General features: G+C 40.4%; 1 long non-coding RNA gene across 5 annotated transcripts in view; it reads left to right on the forward strand.

Annotated features, from left to right (window-relative positions):
• LOC147374627 (uncharacterized) overlaps positions 1-26,344 on the forward strand; it is a 181,861-nt gene that overhangs the window by 22,069 nt on the left and 133,448 nt on the right. The window lies entirely within an intron of this gene.

Genomic DNA, 26,344 nt, shown 5'->3' on the forward strand with positions numbered 1-26,344 from the left:
AATTTAAGTTATGTGACATAAGATGCTCTGCAGATTGTTGTAGTCTCCTCAAGATCCTTTGAGCTTGAGTTTTTAAAAGGTCCCTAGAAATAATCTACTCATTTTAGAGCTAAGGAAATTGGATTTTTAGAGAGGTTAAATGACTTCAGTCAAATGACATCAATAGTACCAAAATATCCCTTTGAGAAGACTGCTTAAGAAAAGAGGAGATGAGATCAAGAACAAAACTTCTCGCCCTTCTCCCAACCTAACTCTTCAGAACAGCAGCTGAGTGTAACCAGAACCAGTAGACTGAGGATTGGAAATCCAACCAGAGAGAGGGAGGAGCTAGAAATTTGATGGAACCTAATTAGAATACATCTCACACACTAATAAAGTAATGCTCAAAATTCTCCAAGCCAGGCTTCAGCAATATGTGAACTGTGAATTTCCAGATGTTCAAGCTGGTTTTAGAAAAGGCAAAGGAACTGGAGATCAAATTGCCAACATCCGCTGGATCATTGAAAAAGCAAGAGAGTTCCAGAAAAGCATCTATTTCTGCTTTATTGACTATGCCAAAGTCTTTGACTGTGTGGATCACAATAAACTGTGAAAAATCCTTCAAGAGATGGGAATAGCAGACTACCTGACCTGACTCTTGAGAAACCTATATGCAGGTCAGGAAGCAACAGTTAGAACTGGACATGGAACAACAGACTGCTTCCAAATAGGAAAAGGAGTACGTATAGGCTGTATATTGTCACCCTGCTTATTTAACTTCTTTGCAGAGTACATCATGAGAAATGCTGGGCTGGAAGAAGCACAAGCTGGAATCAAGATTGCCAGGAGAAATAGCAATAACCTCAGATACGTAGATGACACCACCCTTATGGCAGAAAGTGAAGAGGAACTAAAAAGCCTCTTGAGCCTCAGATCCCTTCTGTCTCATTCATGTCTTAAGATCTGGTCCTTACAGCAAAAGAGATACAGATATATACAACAGTCTTTTTGGACTCTGTGGGAAAGGGAGAGGGTGGGATGATTTGGGAGAATGGCATTGAAACATGTATAATATCATATATGAAATTAATCACCAGTTCAGGTTTGATGCAGGATACAGGATGCTTGGGGCTGGTGCACAGGGATGACCCAGAGGGATGGTGGAAGGGGGGTTCAGGATGGGGAACTCGGGTACACCCGTGGCGGATTCATGTTGATATATGGCAAAACTAATACAATATTGTAAAGTAAAAAAAAAAAAAAATCTGGTCCTTAGCAGTAATCACAGATTAGAGCATCTCTCCATACAGAAGTGTAGCATTGTGGGAATACATGGGGTTTAGAGTCTTCACTATATTGTAGCTCTGCCGCTTACAAGCTCTGTACTCTTGTAACAGTATAAGAGTACTGTTTGAACCCTTATCATTTCCTTTGTTTCCAGAGTAGGGACAATGTTAGGCCCTAAAAGGAGGACATGTCACTAAGATGAGATAGTCTGAGAACTGATTTTGAGGGGCCTGACCAGTTGGATTTATTCTTCACTCCCTGGGTCTTATTTTTCTGCTGAGATTCTTCATGAAGAATACCAGCTGATCTGATGCCACAGTTCCTTGTGTGGGCCATGTGCCTCTGTGGTGGTCCTCAAATTTAGGTGTCAGGATAATAGGCAACAGAAAACATCTGTGAATTGGAGGAGGGGAAATTCTCAGAACCAAGTCTCCAGAAGCACTCAGAGCCATTTGGGGATATTTAGAATGCTGAGAGTCCAGAGCAGCTCTTCTAAGAGACCACAGAGAAAGATGAGTGCACTAGATTGACCATGGAAAAGAAAACCCCAAAGCTCCTTTTACCTCTCTAGAGTTTCCCAAATGTTTAGGAATGTGAGTTGTTACGACAACAAGAGAAGATACTGAGTAGAAGGAAAGGTGTTGGGCTTTAGAAATGTTAGAAATTTATTCACCCAGAGCTTGAGCCATGTCACATGCTCAAATGCTGGATGCCCATAGCCATCACGAGATGAGTCATGAGACTCAACAATGGATTTGTTACCCCTAGAGCAGCAGGGAAGCCAGGGGCACTACGAGAAGCAGGACCGGCTGGAGGGGAAGAATACTGCCTCCCTCACTAGGTGATTTTGGAGATTAAATGACTTAAGAGAGAAAGCATTGGGAAATTATAAAGTACTGTGTAAAACAACTTTATTAAAACAGTAGAAAACTCACTGGCAATACATGGATTAAGAAAAATCAAATTATTGATACTAAAAATTTTAAGATTAGGTATGTAATGTAATTAACAAATTACAGATGCTTGTCTAAAACGTTTTCTATATAGTCAACAATTATTTAATGTAGGGACAAATTAATGCTTTTGCAATATTTTTTGTCACACTTGTTTGGAAACATGCTAATCAAGGCTGAACTTACTTTTTGCTGAATAGAATAGAATTCGCCTCATTGATCATTTCCCAGTTGGCAAGTTACTTTTGCAAACATGTAACTTGATCCCTGTAAGAAGGGGAGGTCCTCAGGAGAGATGGCATCGTCCCCAGTTTGGTGACAAGAAACCAAGGTGTGGAGGATAAGGCAGAGGTCACTTGTTCAGGATTGATGTTCACAAGAAGTGGAGCTGGAATTTATATACAAACTTTCTGACGCCACATCCAGAATTCCCTCAACTACCTTATGTTCTTTCTTTTGGTAAATAAAAATGTACTTTGCACCTTTCAGGCACAGACTAAGGAGTTTGAATGCGGCTAAACAGATCAACAATCCTTAATTCTCAAACTGTGCTGCATATGATTCAATCAATTGTTACTGCTATTAAATGCTCTGATATGACAACATGCTCACTTACCAGGAAAACTCAAGTGACATGCAGTTTGGCTCTTCCTCTCATTTCACAAATTCAACCAACCAGATATAGACATTTTGACCTACAGTTATTTGAATCTCAAGGTGAGAATCCAGAGGAGGCTGTCTGTATGTCTACTGAAAAAAAAATCTAGTATATGTGGACCAGTACAGTTCAAATCTGTTGTGTTCAAGGGTCAACTGTATTCTTTGTGCTGCACCACAGGGGACTTGAGCATCCACTGACTTGTACCCGCAGGGCTCACAGAATCCTCCACGGATACAGAGACAGAATTTTAATTGTATAACATTCACTTAGCTAAGCAATACTAGAATCACATGTTTGTCAAAGTGTGGTCCTCAGGCCAACAGCAGCATCACCTGGAAATGTGTTAAAAATGCAGACTCTGAGGCCCCACTGATGACTGGCTTAGTCACAGGCTTTGGGATGGGTACACAGCAGTGTGTTTCCCTGGTGGCTCAGATGGTAAAGAATCTGCCTGCAATGCAGGAGACCCCGGTTCGACCCCTGGGTTGGGAAGATCCCCGAGAGAAGGGAGTGTCAAACCACTCCAGTATTCTTGCCTGGAAAATTCCATGGACAGAGGAGCCTGTCAGGCTGCAGTCCATTGGGGTTGCAAAGAGTCACACACAACTGAGCGACTAACACCAACACATAGGTGATTTCAGCACACACTCAAATTTGAGAATCTCTTTCATAATCTATGTAAGGGAAGACCTGGCATTCTGTAAAGAAATGGTGCCCTAGGGTTTCCAGCTCCAGTCAAGGTTTGGATATAAATGTGCTCCACTGAATTGCATGCTCTATAACAAGCAAATGCAAAGAGTGGGTGAGGGGGGGAGAATAAGATGGAATTTGCTGCTCATATTTACCTGATTCCATATTTATATAAAAGTTATAGGCAAATGTATATCTTTAAGGCAGTAGTTCCCGTATTAGAGAGCTTAATGATTACGGTTTGGTTATTTAAGGTCATTCTTTGACTATTCTTAAAGCATCTTCACTTGAAACTTTGAAACAAATCTCTGAATTTTTGCTTGAAGTCCACAGAAATAACAGATCATGATGACATAAGTGAAAAGAAAGTAAAAAGTGAAAGTGTTAGTTGCTCAGTCATGTCTGACTCTTTGCGACCCCATGGACTGTAGCCCACCAGGCTCCTCTGTCCCTGGGATTCTCCAGGCAATAATACTGGAGTGGATAATCATTCCCTTCTCCAGGGAATCTTTCTGACCCAGGAGTTGAACCCAGGTCTCCCACATTGCCAGCATATTCTTCACTGTCTGAGCCAGAGAAGCCCGATGACATAAGTATTCCCCCTTTTCCCCCTGGGAGGTAAAGCTGTTTCCCAGGGTGTTCAGTTCAGTTCAGTCACTCAGTCGTGTCCGACTCTACAACCCCATGGACTGCAGCACACCAGGCTTCCCTGTCCTTCACCAACTCCTGGAGCTTGCTCAAACTCATCTCCATTGAGTTGGTGATGCCACGCAACCATCTCATCCTCTGTCACCTGCTTCTCCTCCTGCCTTCAGTCTTTCCCAGCATCAGGGTCTTTTCTAATGAGTCAGTTCTTTGCATCAGATGGCCAAAGTATTGCAGTTTCAGCTTCAGCATCAGTCCTTCCAATGAATATTCAGGACTGATTTCCTTTAGGGTTGACTGGTCAGATCTCCTTGCTGTCCAAGGGACTTTCAGAGGTCTCCTCCAACACCACAGTTCAAAAGCAACAATTCTTCGGTGCTCAGCTTTCTTTATAGTCCAACTCTCACATCCATTCATGACTACTGAAAAAAACCAAAGCTTCGACTAGACAGACCTTTGTTGGCAAAGTACAGTCTCTGCTTTTTAATATGCTGTTCAGATTGATCACAGTTTTTCTTCCAAGGAGCAAGTGTCTTTTAATTTCATGGCTGCAATTACCATCTGGAATGATTTTGGAGCCCAAGAAAATAAAGTCTCTCATTGTTTCTATTGTTTCTGTATTTGCCATGAAGTAATGGGACTAGATGCCATGATCTTACTGTTTTGAACGTTGAGTTTTAAGCCAGCTTTTTCACTCTCCTCTTTCACTTGCATCAAGAGGCTCTTCAGTTCCTCTTCACTTTCTGCCATAAGAGTGGTGTCATCTGCATATCTGAGGTTATTGATATTTCTCCCAGCAATCTTGATTTCAGCTTGTGTTTCATTCAGCCCAGCATTTCACATGATGTACTCTGCATAGAAGTTAAATAAGCAGGGTGACAATATACAGCCTATACGTACTCCTTTCCCAATTTGGAATCAGTCTGTTGTTCCATGTCCAGTTTTTTTTTTTTTTTAACTTTACAATATTGTATTGGTTTTGCCATATATCAACATGAATCCACCACAGGTATACACGTGTTCCCCATTCTGAACCCTCCTCCCTCCTCCCTCCCCGTACCATCCCTCTGGGTCGTCCCAGTGCACCAGCCCCAAGCATCCAGTATCATGCATCGAACCTGGACTGGTGACTCATTTCATATATGATATTATACATGTTTCAATGCCATTCTCCCAAATTATCCCACCCTTTCCCTCTCCCACAGAGTCCAAAAGACTGTTCTATACATCAGTGTCTCTTTTGCTGTGTCGTATACAGGATTATTGTTACCGTCTTTCTAAATTCCATATATATGCATTAGTATACTGTATTGGCGGAGAAGGCAATGGCACCCCACTCCAGTACTCTTGCCTGGAAGATCCCATGGACAGAGGAGCCTGGTAGGCTGCAGTCCCTGGGGTCGCGAAGAGTCGGACACGACTGAGCGACTTCACTTTCACTTTTCACTTTCATGCATTGGAGAAGGAAAAGGCAACCCACTCCAGTATTCTTGCCTGGAGAATCCCAGGGATGGGGGAGCCTGGAGGGCAGCCATCTATGAGGTCGCACAGAGTCGGACAGGACTGAAGCGACTTAGCAGCAGTAGCAGCAGCATACTGTATTGGTGTTTTTCTTTCTGGCTTACTTCACTCTGACCCAGCAATCCCATTGCTGGGCATACACACTGAGGAAACCAGAATTGAAAGAGACACGTGTACCCCAATGTTCATTGCAGCACTGTTTATAATAGCCAGGCCATGTCCAGTTTTAACTGTTGCTTCTTGACCTGCATACAGATTTCTCAGGAGGTAGGTCAGGTGATCTGGTATTCCCATCTCTTTAAGAATTTTCCACAGTTTGTTGTGATCCACACAAAGGCTTTGGCATAGTCAATAAAGCAGAAGTAGATGTTTTTCTGGAAATCTCTAGCTTTATCTATGAGCTAATGGATGTTGGCAATTTGATCTCTGGTTCCTCTGCCTTTTCTAAATCCAGCTTAAATATATGGAAGTTCTCAGTTCATGTACTGTTGAAGCCTAGCTTGGAGAATTTTGAGCATTACTTTGCTAGCATGTGAAATGAGTGCAATTGTGCAGTAGTTTGAACATTCTTTGGCCTTGCCTTTCTTTGGAGTTGGAATGAAAACTGACCTTTTCCAGTCCTGTGGCCACTGCTGAGTTTTCCAAATTTGCTGGCATATTGCACTTTCATCATCTTTTAGGATTGGAAATAGCGCAACTGGAATTCCATCACCTCTGCTAGCTTTGTTTGTAGTGATGCTTCCTAAGGCCCACTTGACTTTGCATTCCAGGATGTCTGGCTCTAGGTGAGTGATCACACCATTGTGATTATCTGGGTCATGAAGATCTTTTTTGTACAGTTCTTCTGTGTTTTCTTGCCTCTTCTTAATATCTTCTGCTTCTGTCAGGATCATACCATTTCTGTCCTTTATTGTCCCTGTCTTTGCATGAAATGTTCCCTTGGTATCTTTAATTTTCTTAAAGAGATCTCTAGTCTTTCTCATTATATTGTTTTCCTCTTTTTCTTTGCATTGATCCCTGAGGAAGGCTTTCTTATCTCTGCTTGCTATTCTTTGGAACTCTATGTTCAGATGAGTATGTCTTTCCTTTTCTCCTTTGTCTTTTGCTTCTCTTCTGTTCTTAGCTATTTGTAAGGCTTCCTAAGACAACCATTTTGCCTTTTTGCCTTTCTTTTTTTGCGGGGGATGGTCTTGATCACCACCTCCCATACAATGTTGCAAACCTCCGTCCGTAGTTCTTCAGGAACTCTATCACATCTAATCCCTTGAATCTATTTGTCACTTCCACTGTATAATCATAAGGCATTTGATTTACGTCATACCTGAATGGTCTAGTGGTTTTCCCTTCTTTCTTCAGTTTAAGTCTGAATTTGGCAATAAAGAATTCACAGTCTGGGCCACAGTCAGCTCCTGGTCTTGTTTTTGCTGACTGTATAGAGCTTCTCCATCTTTGGCTGCAAAGAATATAATCAATCTGATTTTGGTATTGGCCATCTGGTGATGTCCATGTGTAGAGTCTTCTCTTGTGTTGTTGGAAGAGGGTGTTTGCTATGACCAGAGCATCCGCTTGGTAAAGCTCTGTTAACCTTTGCCCTGCTTCATTTTGTACTCCAAGGCCAAATTTGCCTGTTACTCCAGGTATCTCTTGACTTCCTACTTTTGCATTCCAGTACCCTATGATGAAAAGGACATCTTTTTAGGGTTTTATTTCTAGGAGGTCTTGTAGGTCTTCATACAACCGCTCAACTTCAGGGTCTTCAGCATTAGTGGTTGGGCATAGTTATTTTTCTGGGCTCCAAAATCACTGCAGATGGTGACTGCAGCCATGAAATTAAAAGACACTTACTCCTTGGAAGGAAAGTTATGACCAACCTAGACAGCATATTAAAAAGCAAACACATTACTTTGCCAACAAAGGTCCATCTAGTCAAGGCTATGGTTTTTCCAGTGGTCATGTATGGATGTGAGAGTTGGACTATAAAGAAAGCCATTCACTGAAGAATTGATGCTTTTGAACTGTGGTGTTGGAGAAGACTCTTGAGAGTCCCTTGGACTGCAAGGAGATCCAACCAGTCCATCCTAAAGGAGATCAGTCTTGGGTGTTCATTGGAAGGACTGATGTTGAAGCTGAAACTCCAATACTTTGGTTACCTGATGTGAAGAGCTGACTCATTGGAAAAGACCCTGATGCTGGGAAAGATTGAGGGTGGGAGGAGAAGGGGACAACAGAGGATGAGATGGTTGGATGGCGTCACTGACTCAATGGACATGAGTTTGGGGAAACTCCAGGAGTTGGTGATGGATACAGAGGCCTGGCATGCTATGGTCCATGGGGTCACAAAGAGTCAGACACGACTGAGCAACTGAACTGAACATTCTCCTATCCGTGGTTGTTCATCAGCGAGTTGTAGTTTTGGTGTTCTTGCAGGAGAAGATAAGCACATGTCCTTCTACTCCACCATCTTGTTTGAACAAGATGCTAATTCCTAGGGTGTAATTAGTTGTAATTTAGCATTTTGTTGGGTGCTGTCCAACTCTTTCTCTACAGCCTAGCCATGGTAAGTTGTCTCAAACTATCAGGAAAGGTGTTTGAAATCACACATGCAAATAACAGTGGATTCACTGTAATTTTTGCTATCAAAAATTATGTTCCACTACAACAGGAACATCACCAAATTAATATCAGCAAATAAAACTAATGAATGTACATCCTAAGAGCCTATGTATCCTCCCTCGTGATCCAAGCTGGGGCCCAAGACTGAGGTAAAGAGAAAGAAAGACATGCCACGTGCTAATGAACGGTTAAGGTATATCTGTGTGTAATAGGCTAATTAACTAAGGTGTGTCACACCTATCAATGGAAAATCATAAAGTTAATAAAGATCTTTTAGAAGCACAGACAAACATAGCCTTTCTTCAGAGTGAATTAAATTCTTTGAAAAGTGGTTATGCTGATCAGAATCTGAATTCTGAAGGTATGAAACTTCACATTTTACTTTGTAGTTTGAATGGAATGTTTATTCGGGTAACAACCATGTGAATGAAACTTAGCTATGTAGTAATAAGAGGTTATTTATTAACTTTGCTAATATTTTCTTTGCTTTCTAGAGATTTTATGTTTAGTGTCAGATCTAGTGATTTTTGTGTTTTTAATTTTTTAAAAAAACAAGCTGATTAATTAGTTTAATTATTGACTGCTCAGAACAGTGCAGGGCTTAGAAATGTTTGAATTAAATGGGAGCAGAATAATATACCTAAAGTATCAAGAGGCAGTGCTAACTGAGGTGCATTGAAGGTAGAAATTCCAGCCCTGCAACATAGGCAAGTCATTTTATTTTTACTATGCTTTAGTTTTGCAATATGGTGTTAATAATATAGGATCTAATCCCATGGCTGGAGGAGCCTGGTAGGCTGCAGTCCATGGGGTCTCTAGGAGTCAGACACGACTGAGCGACTTCACTTTCACTTTTCACTTTCCTGCACTGGAGAAGGAAATGGCAGCCCACTCCAGTGTTCTTGCCTGGAGAATCCCAGGGATGGGGGAGTCTCATGGGCTGCCGTCTATGGGGTCGCAGAGTCGGACACGACAGAAGCAACTTAGCAGCAGCAACACACACATGTACACACAAAGGCATGTAATTATATATAAGGAAGATACACATAGATATTTATATAGGAGTTTTGTAAATATGAAAATGCATCTATATGCATGACCATATGCATATATCCCCTAGTAAATGTACACTTGAGAAAAATACCTTGTGTTTTGTTTCTTGTTTCACCAACCTTATTCAGAATTAAGATCCTGTAATGGAAAGCTTCCCCAGGTGGCTCAGTGGTAAAAAATCCACCTGCCAATGTGGGAGATCCGAGTTCAATCCCTGGGTTGGGAAGATCCCCTGAAGTAGGAAATGGCAACCCACTTCAATATTCTTGCCTGGGAAATTCCGTGGATAGAGGAGCCTGGTGAGCTACAGTCTATGAGGTTGCAAAGAATCGGACATGACTGAGCATGCACAAGTACCGTGAAAAGCAGCCATACATTTATTAAGTGCTTACTATATACAGGTGCCTGAGCTAGATAAGGAGTTATGAGTGTGGAATACATTTTAAAAAAAGAAAAGATGTGGCCTCTGCTCTTTGAGAACTTCACATTTAGTTGGGAAACTTAAAAGCTAAAAGGTTACAGAGTTAAACAGCATAAGAACTCAACAATGTCAGATACAATACCACCAGCAGAAACAAACCCACACCTTGGGTTTATTGCCATGAGATGGTAGACAAAGTATTCTTTTAGTTCAGAAAGGTGAAGACTTTATTAAAGAAGAGACACTTGAGTTAGCTTGTCAACAAGTAACACAGGTCCCACTGACAACTGCCTGATACTGTCTTTAGTACTTCATTAGCATTAACTCAGTCACAGTTTCCTATGCAATAGGAACTTTCCTTATCCCATTTTACTCATGGAAAAAGAGTCTCAGAGACGTTCCATGTCTGGCAAAACCCAAAGCAGAGGCAAGGACATAAGGAGGGATATGACTAGTTTGGGGAACAGTGGTCAGGCCAGTGGACAGAAAAAGATATTTTGAATGGAAAGGCAAACGTTTAAAAAAATTAAAAAGTTTTCAAACTAGTTTAAGGCTGTAATGTAAGGTCCCAGAGTTTTTGGCGAAGGAACTTAAATTCCTAGAGACAATTGAGAAACTTGTAGCCTTATCAAGAGTGCAAATGGGAAGTTAGTTATTATGGACAAAATTTGACAGCCTAAGGGTCTGGGGAAGATAGTCGTGGGGGTTGTCTGCTTAGAAATGGGGCTGGGGTGAGATAGGGCCTGGAGGGAAGTGGCTGATGTTCTGAATGGACATTTTAAGGAGAAGGCCAGGACTGCTTCATAATAAAGCAACAGAGGACTTGCTGAGCGTGAGTTTATAATGAACAGAGAAAGCCTGGTTCTGTGGATACCTCTGTGGCTTAGAGTGGGGAGGGGAGGGCCAGCAGGACTGGGAGCACAGAGATGAGAAAGGAGTATTAATGTAGCTGGGATTGGGGTTGTGTAAGGCTTGATGGCACCCCACTCCAGTACTCTTACCTGGAAAATCCCATGGACGGAGGAGCCTGGTGGGCTGCAGTCCATGGGGTCGTGAAGAGTTGGACATGACTGAGCAACTTCACTTTCACTTTTCTCTCTCATGCATTGGAGAAGGAAATGGAAACGCACTCCAGTGTTCTTGCCTGGAGAATCCCAGGGACGGGGGAGCCTGATGGGCTGCCGTCTCGGGTTGCACAGAATCAGACATGACTGAAGCGACTTAGCAGCAGCAGTCACACCTAGAGTGTGAAAGAGTGCTGTATGTGGAGACAAAATCTAGGTTCAAGTTCAGTTTTTCCATTTCCTAGCTGAGTAGCTCTGGGCAACTTCCTTAATGATCAGGAATCCAGAATGTCAATGTAGAGGACTGACTTCCTTAGAAATTAATGAGGAGAAGTTCATGGGAAAGAACAACTTTGACCACCTGGCTAAGCCTCAACAAAATGTGGCAGTCACTTGCTTTACCATGAGCTACAGTTCTGGTTCTGCCAGTGACCCAGCGTTTTCCCAGAACAAACACCTGAACATGATGAGGAAGGCAGACAAGTTGAACTGCTTTGTGCTGTCAAGCACCATCATGAGGGCTTTTCCTCTAGAAGCTGTAATATACATTGCAGCCTTTCAGTCCTAGTTTATTGGGTGTCAAGAGACAGCAGGGCAGCTATTTTGGTGGCGTAGATCATAGTAAAGCTCATCTGGGAGCCAGGAAGGAGCTGGAGCAGATTCCCTGGCCTCCTGACAGCAGGAAGGCAGAAGCAGCAGTCCTTTAGGCTGTTTCTGTGGTCTTGTGGTCATTTCTGAAAGCTCAGCTGAGTCTGCCCCCTAACCCTCACAATGATTGTGCAGGCACTGATCTCTAAATTAAATCTCAGTCTGCTTCAACTAGCTGAAATGACTTCTGTTTACAGCTACCCTCTGATCAATATGACAGTGAAGTTCTAAAGAAAAGAAGATTTTTCTTAGCTTTATTGAATAATTGATAAAACTATATATTTAGAATATACAGTGTGATAAATTGATATGTAGATACGCATACACATTGTGTGAAATGATTGCCACAATAAAATTATCTAACACACTTATCTGTCACCTCATGCAGTTAACTTGTGTGGTAAGAATGCTTAAGACTTAGTGTCAGTAAATTTTGAGTATGTGATACTGTATTAACTGTAGTCACCATGCTATACATTAGATCCTCAAAACTTGTAACTGGAAATTTCTACCTCTTAACCCACCTTTCCCCACTTTCTCCATCCCCTAGTCCCTGGAAACCACCATTTCACTGTTTCTATGAAATCAGCTTTTCCCTTAATATTCCACATAAACGTGATACCATGCATTATTTGTCATTCTCTGCTGTCTAATTAATTTCACTTACCATAATGCCTTCCAAGGTCATCAATGTCATAACAAATGGCAGGATTTCCTGTTTATGGCTGAGTAATATACTATTGTATGTATATACACATTTTTCTTTATTCATGAAAAGGCAGCCTACAGAATAGGAGAAACTACCATGTGATCCAGCAATCCCACTACTGAATATATATTCAAAGCAAACTAAATAAATATCTCAAAGAGGTCTGTATTCCCATATTCATAATCACCACACTATGGAAACAACCTGTGTTCATCAATAGATGAGAATAAATTTTAATAGCATGTGCTAAACCCGTCTTTTGCTGTAGGATATGTAAGATTTATTACTTAGAAACTACATTTCTTGCTATTAGTCCTGTCCAATCTTTTTTAATTGCCTTCTCTGTATTTTGATACATTCTCACATTTTGAATCTGTCTTTCTAAGGAAAACTTAAAAACAGACTTTCCCCAGCATCTCATGTGGGTTGTGAATATGCAACCTAGGTTCTGGTAATTAGATGTACCTACAAGAGGCTTGGATGCAGATGAGAAGAACAAGAGGACGTGTCTGGGCCCAGTGAAATCTATCATCTGGCAAAATACAACAGCATCTGTTTCTGCAGCTTAGGTTGTTGAGCGCTGAGCATAATCGGCATCTAGTGGCAGGTGGCAGGAATGATATATACGCTGCAGCTATCCTCCAGGATATATGGTTTGTTCTTTCTGGTTATGTGGTCCCTTGTCTGGTAACATCTACACCTGCCTTTTGGGCTCTCCTGAAGATTCATTCAGCTATGTAATACTCTTGATAAATTCTGCTGTTTGCAACTCAAAATCCTGATTCATAATCTTGTAGTGTGTTTGTCTTGTGATTCTAATCCAGCTGATCTCTGCACTATATTCTATAGTACTTTTCCATGGCTCATAGAATTATAAAATTTTTGAGCTAAAAGAAATCTTAGAAAGATTTCTTGCAGCCACCCTACTTCCTGCCACTTCACAGATGTAGAATCTCCATTGAGAAAGGTGAATTCGCTTGAAGAATAGGAGGTCTGGATTCAGACCCTAAACTCAGGTCTCTTTAGCACTCATCTGGTCTTCATTTTAGTGTTCATTTCACTCTGCAGTGCTCCCTACCAGAGAGAATATGCTCCAGGGGGAAAGGATATATGCCACAGAACTTGGTAAGAGAGCATTAAGGGCTCTTTATTTAAGAGTGCTCTAAATCATCCTCTTGGCCACCTCATGTGAAGAGTTGACTCATTGGAAAAGACTCTGATGCTGGGAGGGACGGGGGGCAGGAGGAGAAGGGGACGACAGAGGATGAGATGGCTGGATGGCATCACTGACTCGATGGACGTGAGTCTGGGTGAACTCCGGGAGTTGGTGATGGACAGGGAGACCTAGCGTCCTACGATTCATGGGGGTCGCAAAGAGTCGGACACGACTGAGCAACTGATCTGATCTGATCTGAAATCATCCTCTTAAAGAAATATTAATTATATTGTCTCAGTCCAGTGCTATCCCAACTTCTATATTGTAAAAGCACTTTAAAAGTACATTTTATCCCAAACCTTCAAAATGTTGAATCAGAAGCCTGCCCCTTTAACAATGGCAAGTGACAGTTTATGAAGTGTAGCAACCTGCAATCATCTCTAAAATTGCACATGGCTTTCCAAATTAAACTCTGTATTGTGTTCATACTTTGCACAAAGTGTATATCATGATTGATTGATAAATTTATGGTGGCAGAACTTAATTGCCGGCTCATTCCAAGTTAACAGCTAAATGACTTAACTACTTAGTAATTTGTATTGTACATGCCTCAATATTCTCCTATTTACACTGAATAAGTTTCATTGCGAAATTACAGTATTCTCATTGTTAAAAACAATGGAAGTACAGAAAGTAAAAATATGAAAGCCATCCACTTGTATAGTCTCATTTCTCTGGATGGTATGAATCTTTTCTAACAGTTTGTAATTGTTACCACCTGGAAATCCACTTAATGATGGGCTTAGCCTCCTTCTGTGCTTCTCTATAAGTTACTTTCTTCTAGTATACTTGGGTATTTAATCTATCCTTCCACTGAGATCTGCTCCTCAACAATACTTGCACTAGCTTCTCATTTTCTGCTATGCTCTGGCCCTCCAATCCCTTTGCCCCCAGGCACTCTCTGTGACTTGGATATCCGCCTTCCTGTGCATGAGATGTTTATTGCTGTTCTGGCCTCAGAACTATGGCAGGGAGTCCAGGCTTTCCTTCTCTTGTCCCACATTCAAACTTTAATCTCCACTCCACCAGTGGACAAGCGTGCCATGACCTTTTGAAAGTTTGGGGACAACTCAAAGGGATTACATAGGGGGGGGAAGAAAATCTTAAACTGAGTTTTTTTAATTTATTTTTTTATTGAAGGATTATTGCTTTACAGGATTTTGTTGTTTTCTGTCAAACCTCAACATGAATCAGCCATAGGTATACATATATCCCTTCCCTTTTGAAACTCCCTCCCATCTCCCTCCCTATCCCACCCCTCTAGGTTGATACAGGGCCCCTGTTTGAGTTTCCTGAGCCACACAGCAAATTCCCGTTGGCTATCTATTTTATATATGGTAATGTAAGTTTCCATGTTACTTTTTCCATACATCTTACCCTCTCCTCCCCTCTCTCCATGTCCATAAGTCTATTCTCTATGTCTGTTTGTCCATTGTTGTCCTGTAAATAAATTCTTCAGTACCATTTTTCTAGATTCCGTATATGTGCATTAGAATACGATATTTATCTTTCTCTTTCTGACTCACTTCACTCTGTATAATAGGTTCTAGGTTCATTCATCTCATCAGAGCTGACTCAAATGCATTCCTTTTTATGGCTGAGTAATATTCCATTGTGATATATGTACCACAAATTCTTTATACATCTGTCGATGGATATCTAGGTTGCTTCCATGTTCTGCTGCTGCTGCTGCTGCTGCTAAGTCACTTCAGTTGTGTCCAACTCTGTGTGACCCCATAGACGGCAGCCCACCAGGCTCCCCTGTCCCTGGGATTCTCCAGGCAAGAACACTGGAGTGGGTTGCCATTTCCTTCTCCAATGCATGAAAGTGAAAAGTGAAAGTGAAGTCGCTCAGTCGTATCCGACTCTTAGTGACCCCATGGACTACAGCACTCCAAGCTTCCCTGTCCTTCACCGTCTCCTGGAGCTTTCTCAAACTCATGTCCATTGAGTTGTTGATGCCAAACAACCATCTCATTCTTTGTCATCCTCTTCTCCTTCTGCCTTTAGTCTTTCCCAGCATCAGGGTCTTTTCAAATGAGTCAGTTCTTCGCATCAGGTAGCCAAAGTATTGGAGCTTCAGCTTCAACATCAGTCCTTGCAATGAATATTCAGGATTGATTTCCTTTAGGATTGACTGGTTTGATCTCCTTGCTGTCCAAGGAACTCTCAAGCATCATCTCCAATACCACAGTTCAAAAACATCAATTCTTTGGTGCTCAGCCTTTTTTATTGTCCAGCTCTCACATCCATATATGACTACTGCAAAAACCATAGCTTTGACTATTCAGATTTTTGTAGACAAAGTAATGCCTCTGCTTCTTAATACAATGTCTAGATTTGTCATTGCTTTTCTTCCAAAGAGCAAGTGTCTTTTAATTTCATGGCTGCAGTCACCATCTGCAGTGATTTTAGAACCCAAGAAAATAAATTCTCTGTTTCCATTGTTTCCCCATCTATTTGCCATGAAGTGATGGGACCAGATCCCATAATCTTAGTTTTTTAAATGTTGAGTTTTAAGCCAGCTTTTTCAGTCTCCTCTTTCACCTTGATCAAGAGGTTCTTTAATTCCTCTTCACTTTCTGGAATAAGGGTGTTGTCATCTGCCTCTCTGAGGTTATTAATATTTCTCCCTGCAATCTTGATTCCAGCTTGTGTTTCATCCAGCTTGGCATTTCACATGATGTACTCTGCATATAACTTAAATAAGCAGGGTGACAATATACAGCCTTGACGTGCTCCTTTCTCAATTTGGAACCAGTCCATTCAAATGGTTATATATCCTTATATCACATTCAACATTACTTGGCATCCTTGATTATTTCCTTAAGCTAAATTCTTAAAAGTAGAATTGTTGAGTCTAACATTCTCACATTTTAGAGTAAAATTTTGATTTATAATAGAAGTCACTTTTTCATTATGGCAAGATATAAGAAAATTTACTATTTGTAGCCATTTTAAGCATATAGTTCAGTGGTATTAATACTCTCACACTGTTGTACAACCATCACCAACATCATCTATAACAGCTCCAGAAATTCTCACACCCAGCTACTGATTGATGGATACACATGGAGTTCATTGTACTATTCTTTCCACTTTTATGTATGTTTGAAATTATCTGTAATTAAACTTTTTTTAAAGTGTAAAACTTACAATGTTTACATGACCTTGGATAATATACCTATATCACTTTGGTTAGAAAACAATGCAATGTGTGACTTTTTTTAAACAGTGTTTTGCAGGAATTGTCTTACTGTGACAGAGAACTTTGCTGTAAATCTGGCTTGGTATCTAAGTCTTTTTTTTTTTTCGGTGTCAAGGATTGGTACCAAGAAAGCTGCCCCCAAAAGATTCATTCTGAACTGGGAACCTATGTGCAAAGACCCACTGGCAGCTGGACCCCCTGCTTTATTAGTCTGCAAGCCTAGAAAGGCTTTGCAAATGTGTACATGAATCAAATAAACCCTACACAGCTGGGAAAAACAGAATTCTAGGGCATGCATTATATATCATCTTAAACCATACTTTGCTTTTAAATATTTAACAGCTTGAAAGGTTGGCAGGTTTGAAAACTGATGTTCTTCATCCCAGGGCAGGCAGAGAAAATGTTCTTAGTTACTTTTTTTCCTGTCAAGTCCTCATCTAGTCAGTACGCTTAAATTATACTCTGTTACATGAGAGATGGAAGTGATAATTTTAAGGGCATAACAACAAAGCAACAAAAATTGGATGAGTCCATCTTCTTCTAATATTTAGAGCTCTTTGAAGGCTGTGGCACAATAGATGAGAGTGATGGGTGAAGAAAATATTAGCCTCTTATGCAGTGATTTAGTGAGCTTAAAATGGGTTGAATCTAGTATTAATAATTGCTGAGAACAGCCAAAAGATCAAAGATGTGCCCTGAAAGATTTGGGACCAAATAATGTGGACTGGAAGTTTAACTGTGTAAAACCCAAGGCAACCTGTGGCTGATCCATGTTGATGTTTGGGAAACCTTTACAATATTTATAAAGCAATTATCCTCCAATTAAAAACAAATTACTTTAAAAACCAAGGCAGATGTTGAGAGGTATCAGGCCTCATTTTTTGAAGGAATTTTTCTAGACATTTATGCCGTGAGTACATGGAGTTGGGAACCTTATAACCAATTAGTCTTGTGTGTTGCATCAAGGACTTGCTTTCCATAGAGAGTTAGAGCGTTGAACTAGTGTGTAGGGTGTTTGGTCAAAGAAAAGAGTACAGAGTCCACTTGCAAATGAATCAAGTAGAGAAATGAATTCTGAAAGGAGGAAAACCTCTTAGTTTGAAATAGACACACGCATAGGGTTTGGTTGTCTTTGGGTTTTGTTGTTGTTGCTTAGTCACTAAGTTGTCTCCAACTCTTTTGTGACGCTATGGACCCACCAGGCTCCTCTGTCCACGGGTTTGGGTCTATATAAATCATGAGAGGACTTTCTTCAGGTTTCTGTTAGAACTCTAGATTTCAAGATCTGGAAACCTAACCTGTACCGACTTAGATAAGAAAGAGCTGGCAGATTCTGAAACACATGAAGTACAGGGTGGACCTGACTTGAGGTTAACTCAGCCAGGACCTGATTCTGATAGCCAATCTCAACCTCCCTCTCTAATCGTTTTCTTTTTAGTTGGTTATATATATATATATATAATTTACCATTTTAAGTGTACATTTCAGCCATTGAGTATATGTACTTTGCTCAAGCATCACAAGTAACCACTTCCAGCCTTTTTGCACCAGTTCAAACAGAAAACCTGTCCCTGTTAACAATAAGCCCTATTCCTTCCCTCCGTACCCCTTAGTAACCACTATTCTACTTTCTGTCTCTCAATTTGCCTATTCTAGGTATTTCATATAAATCATGCAAATCATACAATATTTGTCTCTTTGTCTTTGGCTTATTTCATTTAGAACAGTGTATTCAGAGTTCATTCCTGTAGGGTGTGTTTGTGTATGTGAATGTACATGAGTGTGTTAGTCGCTCAGTCATGCCCGACTCTTTGCGACTCCATGGACTGTAGCCCACCAGTCTCCTCTGTGCATGGAATTCTCCAGGCAAGAATACTGAAGAATGGGTTGCCATTCTCTTCTCCAGGGGATCTTCCTGACCCAGAGGTTGAACCTAGGTCTTCTGCATTGCAGGCAGATTCTTTACCATCCGACCCACCAGGGAAGCCCTATTCCTGTGGTAACATACATCAAAGTTCCACTTCCTTTTATGGATGAATAGTACTCCATTGTGTGTGTATATACCACATTTTCTTTATCCATGTATCTGTTACCATCTTTTAACTACTGTGAATAATGCTGCTATAAATGTTGGTATACAAATATCTGTTAGAGTTCCTGCTTTCAATTCTTGTGGGTCTGTGTTTAGGAACAGACTTTCTGGATCATACAGTACTTCTAATTTCTTGAGGGATTCTTTTGTGTTCATGTTTACTTCATTCTCTCAGAATAACACCTCTACAAGGATTTAAACCATGGCTTCTAGTGGCTCTAGGTTCACATACTCACAACACTGGCTCCAGAGAGGAGAGAACTATTTTCCCCAATTCAAGGTCCAAAATCCTGGAAAAGAAACATAACTGGCTAAGTTGGCTCTTATCCCCCTATCTGAAGCAGTGACTGTAGAGGGGCAGGGATAGGGCATAGATGTGGATTCTTGGATGATTGGATTAATTGAGACAGGCTCCCACCCTCAGCTGGGGAAGTGGAATCATGTCAGAAAATGACAGCTCTAGTTTGGGACCTGTGTCTAAATCTGGGAGGGGGGAGTACAATTACTAAAAAGGAGAAGGGGGAGGGGCATCCTGGACACGAATCCTGGAGAATTTCTGTGAGCCAAGTGCTTTCAAATCAGCAAACATCAAAATAGTTTTGTTTCATCACTATGCTTTGTAGTTTTCATAGGATAGGTTCATATGTACACACACAGAGAAAGGGATTTGTCTGAATGAGACAATTTATGATACTTCATGTAGCAGTCCCTAGTATATTTATTCAAACACTTAATATGTACAGTGTTTTTTTCAGGACAAAAGACTGAAAATCTTAATATATCACTTCATATAGATAGGCTGTTGAAGGATGCAAATTTTTTAAAAAATATACTCCTAATATGAGTTTGTTTTTCAGCTTTTGTACCACCATGAACATATTTACAAAGTATAAAGCAGCAGAGAAAAAGAGATATTAGGGCTTCCCAGCTGGCACAAATGGTAAAGAACTCTCCTCCCAAGGCAGAAGACGTAAGAGTTGTGGGTTTGATCCCTGGGTCAGGAAGATCCCCCGGAGGAGAGCTTGGCAATCCACTCCCGTATTCGTACCTGGAGAATCCCATGGCAGGTTATGGTCCATAAGGCTGCAAAGAGTCAGACATGACTTAGTGATTAAACAACAATAACCAACCACCATGGACATATTTACAAAGCATATAGCAGCTGAGAATAAAAGATACTTATCTTGACTTTCATCTTATTGTTTCATTTCCACTTTAAGCTGTACCTGAGATTCAAATTATGTCAGATGTAAAGCACCTGGAAGTATCCATTGAGAATTGTGTTACTAGCAATTTCTTACTCCTACTGGGTTTGGAAGACAAAGCCAAGAGTTGGTGTAACTTAATTGTTTTATCAAGTCAAGTTTAGTAAACTATTGACCTGATTTTAGGATTCATGAAGTTCTTGGGCTTTTGAAACTTGTGCTTTTTATTTATACATCCAGCAAGTAGAGCTATCTTCTCTTAATACACAATAAAGCCCCCAAATAAATCTGTTACTTATTCTCTAGCACCTTATCCCAAGCAATCATCTTTGTTTCTTTTCAAAATCATATTAGTGCTCTATTTATTTCCGACTTTCATTTTGTGATTCAGTTTGCATCTTTCATTTTCCATCTTAAGCTTTGTTTCTATTTTAGGCTTTCATTCGGTCATCATCCATTTCACATCTGTTATTCTTCTCAGAGGTCATTCCCTCTGTGTCTTAGTTATCCCCACATAATTAACAGCCATAATATTTAAAAATAAAAGCCTTCACTAGATTCATCTTGGGGCATATTTGATTACTGCTTTTTCATAAGGGAAAGGGGAAGAATTCAGAGAAGGAAAGCAAAGTGGCCCAAACTGATAATGACCATTCATTTCCTAATGAAAACAATTCTATCTATTTATAAGTTGAATTACAGAATTGAATTAACCTTTTTTATATATCATGGTCTTTCTTTCTCTATCTTCCCCTCTACTTCTCTCCAAAATGCAAACACTTTAGTTTTCTTTTCCTAGAACATTTATCTTTCTAAGGTGTTTATCTATTACTCTTTAATTTAAACAAGCAGATACCAAAGGAGGGATGGAGTCTGTGCTCCTTGGTGGTGTATCTGGAAAGGAGATGTGCTCTTCTCAGCCTGGATTTAAGTCAGAAACCCCAAATTGCTGCTACCAGCAGGCTCACTCACCAACTTTCTGATAGGTTATGGAGGCTGTCTTTCTAGAGAAGCACATTGGGAAATGAAAGACAGAGAGGTCTTAAAAGGGAAAAGAGAGACTTTGGGAATTTTCAAGCACTTTGCTAACTTTGTCTCAATATCAAGAGATTTCAGTGTGCTTTCAAGTAATCAGTTGAATGTCAGTAACTGTTACCCTTTGCTTCTCTTTCTCTTCTTCTTAGACTGGTAATTTTTTCTCCCTTCCTTAACCTTATTGATTGTATTGATTTCCTTCTCACTAATAACTGTAATAAGAATGCACATTTCAAAACTACAAGTCAACAACCGAGAACTATATTTCAGTCATGACACAACTATTCTTCAACCCTTTTCAATCTAGTTGCTCCTATTGGGCTACCTTGCTGATGGCTTTTAAATATTTTTTTCTGATGGCTTTGCCTTCCCTTGTGTTGAAGACAAACTTGCTTCTTGCCATTCAGTATATTGAAATTTCCCATAATCTTAGTCTCATCCCATCCAGGGAGCGTCTCCTTACAAAACTAGAAAAATAATTGCCCAAGTGATAATTCTTCATACACTTTGGAAGCTATAAAGTTCAGACATTTCTTAACAATATAATCTAAGACCCTTAACATTTTTAATGGAGTCCATTTCCTACTCTTTTAATTATTTGTTTCTTTGCTTTTAAGTTGTCTCACTTTTCACAATAAAGAGCTAAAGCCAAACGCACCATGTTAATAAGATTCTGGCCAATGTGGATATAATGAGAAGGTTCCCACAACACATAAGCTCTAGTCTTTTACTGTATTCTGTTACGAATGCTTTTTAGTATATTGCAGGAAACCCAGATTTTTTATTTCCTGTACTCCACTCATATGATTCTTTCCAGACTCCCCAGCCATCCACTCTCAGAGAGACTGTTGTCCTTTCTGTGGTCTCATGGTCTTTTTCTCTTAGAGTCTCTTCTAAATGTTCCTGTAGTGGGGCCTACAAAAAAGAGGCATTTCCTCCAACACTCCTCAGAAGGAAACTTGAATTATAAGGCATTCAAAGGCCTGGAACAATGGTAAATAGAACTGGCTGCATAATATTTAGCAACCAGAGCAAAGTAAAAATGCAGGCCCTTTCTTCTAAAATTAAGAATTTAAAGATGATGACAACAAAGCATTAAGCCAAACTTGGGGCCCTTTTAGGTCCCTGTGACATGTGCTCATGAAGCCAACCCTGGTGATAAGAAACGCTGAGGAGTGAATAGGGGTTATCCTGTAGGTTTCTTCCTGGTTCTCTAGAGACAACTTATTTGTGCAGGAGGAGCTAGTGACCCAAATGCCTAGTCATTAGAATATCAGAATGTATTCTGCAACATATGAGGCATGTTTCATATTTCTTTGCTAATTAATTTCAAGGGGTGGTTTCCTCTCTTTTTATCATAGTCAGAAGATCATTTCCTCCCTCTCAGTGTACTGATCTGAGTTTACTTTCACTGAATTTTTTTCTTTCCTGAAAATACACATAATTGCACAAAGGGAGTACATGAAATACCTACGGTTTGTCTAGTATAAACAGGGCTTTTGATCACTGATACATACAAAATACAGTCCTTACGAAGCAAGAAGGGGCCCTGCTTTGTCCAATTCTATTTTAAATCTCAGTTGTGATTTGCTGGGATAAGTTGAGGCCAGCCCCTTTCCAAACACTACATTGTATCTTAGTCCTTTGCTTTCAAGTAGGTAGTAGTGCTCTGACAAACCTGGACAGCATATTAAAAACCAGAGACATCACTTTGCCAACAAAGGTCTTTATTGTCAAAGCTATGGTTTTTCCAGTAGTCATGTACAGATGTGAAAGTTGGACCATAAAGAACTCTGAGTGCCAAAGAACTGGTGCTTTTGAACTGTGGTGCTGGAGAAGACTTTTGAGAGTCCCTTGGGCTGCAAGGAGATCAAACCAGTCAGTCCTAAAGGAAATCAACCCTGAATATTCATTAGAAGGACTGATGCTGAAACTGAAACTCCAGTACTCTGGCCACCTGATGAGAAGAGCCAACTCATTGGAAATGACTCTAATGCTGGGAAAGATGGAAGGCAAAAGGAGAAGAAGGCGACAGAGGATGAAATGGTTATATAGCATCACCAACTCAATGGACATGAATTTGAGCAAACTCTGGGAGACAGTGGAAGACAGGGAATCCTGGCATGCTGCACTCCATGGAGTTGCTAAGAGTTGGACATGACTTAGCAATTGACCAACAACAAGGTAGTAAATAACTTAGAGATTAGTTCTTACCTTCAATCAATACCTCCACCTGTCCTAGGAGAGTACAGAGTTATAATGGAGTTCATTATAGAGTAGAAGGACCACTGGATTAGGAATCCAAAGATTGTGTTTAGTCAGTGTGGCCAGCTAATGTAGCTTAAAACACTTCTCCTTTCACCCTCTTCAAGATGTGGTTTCCTTATCTGCTAAAGTAAAGCTAGCAATGCCTCCCCACATGAGATAGTAAATTTGCTGTGATCATCAAGTAGAATTAAGTATGGTGGTGCTAGGGTAAGAATCCACATGCCAATGCAGGAGACGTAAGAGATGCAAGTTCAATCCCTGGATTGGGAACATCCCTTGGAGGAGGGCATGCCAACCCACTCCAGTATTCTTGCCTGGAGAATCCCATGGACAGAGGAGCCTGGTGGGCTATAGTCCATAGGATTGTACAGAGTCTGATGCGACTGAAGCAATTTAGCATGCACTCACACACATTTGTCTGTGTAGAGGTTTTTCTTCTTTGAGAGATATAATCTGAGAGATGTAGACATTCCCAGACAGACCTTTCCCCTAAAGGCTTATCATTTATTTTAAAACTTGACTCAAATATAGGAGGAAAAATCTATAAAAGAAGGAGAAATAACAAATACCATAAGAGCTCAGAATAAAATGACTAGAACTGCCATATGACCCAGCAATCCCACTGCTGGGCATACACACCGAGGAAACCAGAATTGAAAGAGACACATGTACCCCAGCATTCATCGCAGCACTGTTTACAATAGCAGGACATGGAAGCAACTTTGACGTCCATCAGCAGACAAATGGATAAGAAAGCTGTGGTACATATACCAATGGAGTATTACTCAGCCATTAAAAAGAATACATTTGAATCAGTTCTAATGAGGTGGATGAAACTGGAGCCTATTATACACAGTGAAGTAAGCCAGAAAGAAAAACACCAATACAGTATACTAATGCATATATATGGAATATAGAAAGAAGGTAATGATAACCCTGTATGCAAGACAGCAAAAGAGACACAGATGTATAGAACAGTCTTTTGGACTCTGTAGGAGAGGGCGAGGGTGGGATGATTTGGGAGAATGGCATTGAAGCATGTATATTGTCATATGTGAAACGAGTTGCCAGTCCAGGTTTAATGCATGATACTGGATGCTTGGGGCTGGTACACTGGGACGACCCAGAGGGATGGTACAGGGAGGGAGGTGGGAGGGGCATTCGGGATGGGGAACACGTGTATACCCGTGGCAGATTCATGTTGATGTATGGCAAAACCAATACAATATTATAAAGTAAAATTAATTAATTAATTAATTTAAAAAAAGAAAAAAAAATAATGAAATGACTAATTAAATCAGTGTGTGGAAGGCAGCGAAGGAGAATAGGAGAGGAACGCTGGACTTGAGGCACAGGTAGGCTTTGTCGGAAAGGTGAAGGGTCAAGAAAACGTATTCAAAAGAAGACAAGGATATTAACAGGGATATGGGAGGGTCTATCTGAAGAATCCAAAGGAAGGTCATTTTGATTAGAACTTAAAGATTGTAAAGAGAGCAGAATGATAAAGTTAGGTCATGGAGGATCTTTCCTATCCTGCTGCAGAGTTAAAGATTTTTTCAGCCTATGGCGTAGAGTGTTTGGAAGAGTTTGGGAAAAGAGAAATAGTATCTGGTCAAACGAGACCTTGTACGGAAGAACAGTGTTAAAACAAGTGAGGGCGTGAAATAGTAGGCATTTAGTAAATGTTTATATCCTGTTAGATGGCACATGTATCCACTTGTGACATCAACATACCAGTTGGCAGTATCTGTGTGGTATTTTCTGAGGCGTAGTATCTACTCCTGCCAAATTGTTTGGCATTTAAATTTGCCTTCCAAGGGATTGGAAAACAGTCAGTCGCACTTGTTATGTCAATGTCTAGGACAATGAACAATAACTCATGTGTACAAAAGCCTTGTAGATGCCGGAACCTTGGATTTTGAAAGCATTCTATAATGATACTGGCAAAGATCAGCAAAAGTTATCAGTGAAAGTGCAGTGACTAATAACAACCACCACCTTCTATGGCACACTTGCTTTGCCAGTAACTGTACACAGTAATTGCCTTAACTGCATTATTAAATGTAGTCCTCACAGCAGCCCTCTAACAGAGATTTTATGTTCTCTACAGGGGAGGAAAGTGATATTTACAGATATTCAGTAACCTGACCAAGACCACACAGCTATAAGGCATTGGTGCAGGTTTTCCAGCCTAAAGTGTTTTATAATCCAGAACCTGAGATCTTTACAACCGTACTATTTGTTTTAATTTTTATTGTTTTCTAACTTTTCTACAAAAATATATTACCCATGGATTTAAATGATGAACTCACTTCATTTTTTAAAAACTAAAAAATCAGCCAAAAAACAAGATTTTCCACCAGTGTACTCTTTATTATGTTTCTGCTTACACATTGGAGGGTTAAATTATGGCAAGGTAGAAGGGTCTTTTCATCTTTGTAGTAATGCCTGCCAAGACCACATTTTGAATCTACCCTAAAGAAACATTTCTCAGCTATTTTATTTCTCTGCGTGGCTCTGACTTAAAGGTTGAAGTGCAATATTTTAAAAACCTTGGATCTTAGGTTTAGTGGAGATGTGAGAGAAGTCTGATTCAAATGGGATTGTAAGTCTGATGATGATGATGTGAGCCACACTCGCCCGCAGGGTCAAACACCTTTCTGTTCATTATCTGAGTGTAGAGAATGAGTGAGGAGTAGCCCCCTGTCTTGCCTTCTCAGCATCACTCACGTGTGTCAGGTCTTCCTGCCCCTTCAGTGGCCTAGAGGAAGGAGGAGGAGAAACCAACACACAGATCCCTTCTTCTCTAGGGGTCACTGAATGATGAATATAGATGCAACCTCAAGGAATGTCTCATCCAATGATTGCAATTACAGATGAAGAAACAGAGTGACCTGGTCAAGGTCTCCTAGTGACTTAATGAAAGTTTCAATGTCTTCTATACAAAGGATGGACACCAACTAACTTTGCCACACATGGTGAGGGACAGAAAAGTGAAGGAGTCGAGGGTCAGAAAAATATCCTAATATTGTATAAGGTGAATTCAGAACTGTTTCATGTTTCATTCAGTTTGTGT

This window comes from Bos grunniens, chromosome 4 (assembly GCF_055505025.1).
Source record: "Bos grunniens cultivar Pamir isolate PY7600 chromosome 4, Bosgru_T2T1.0, whole genome shotgun sequence".
In the NCBI taxonomy this organism is placed as follows: domain Eukaryota; kingdom Metazoa; phylum Chordata; class Mammalia; order Artiodactyla; family Bovidae; genus Bos; species Bos grunniens.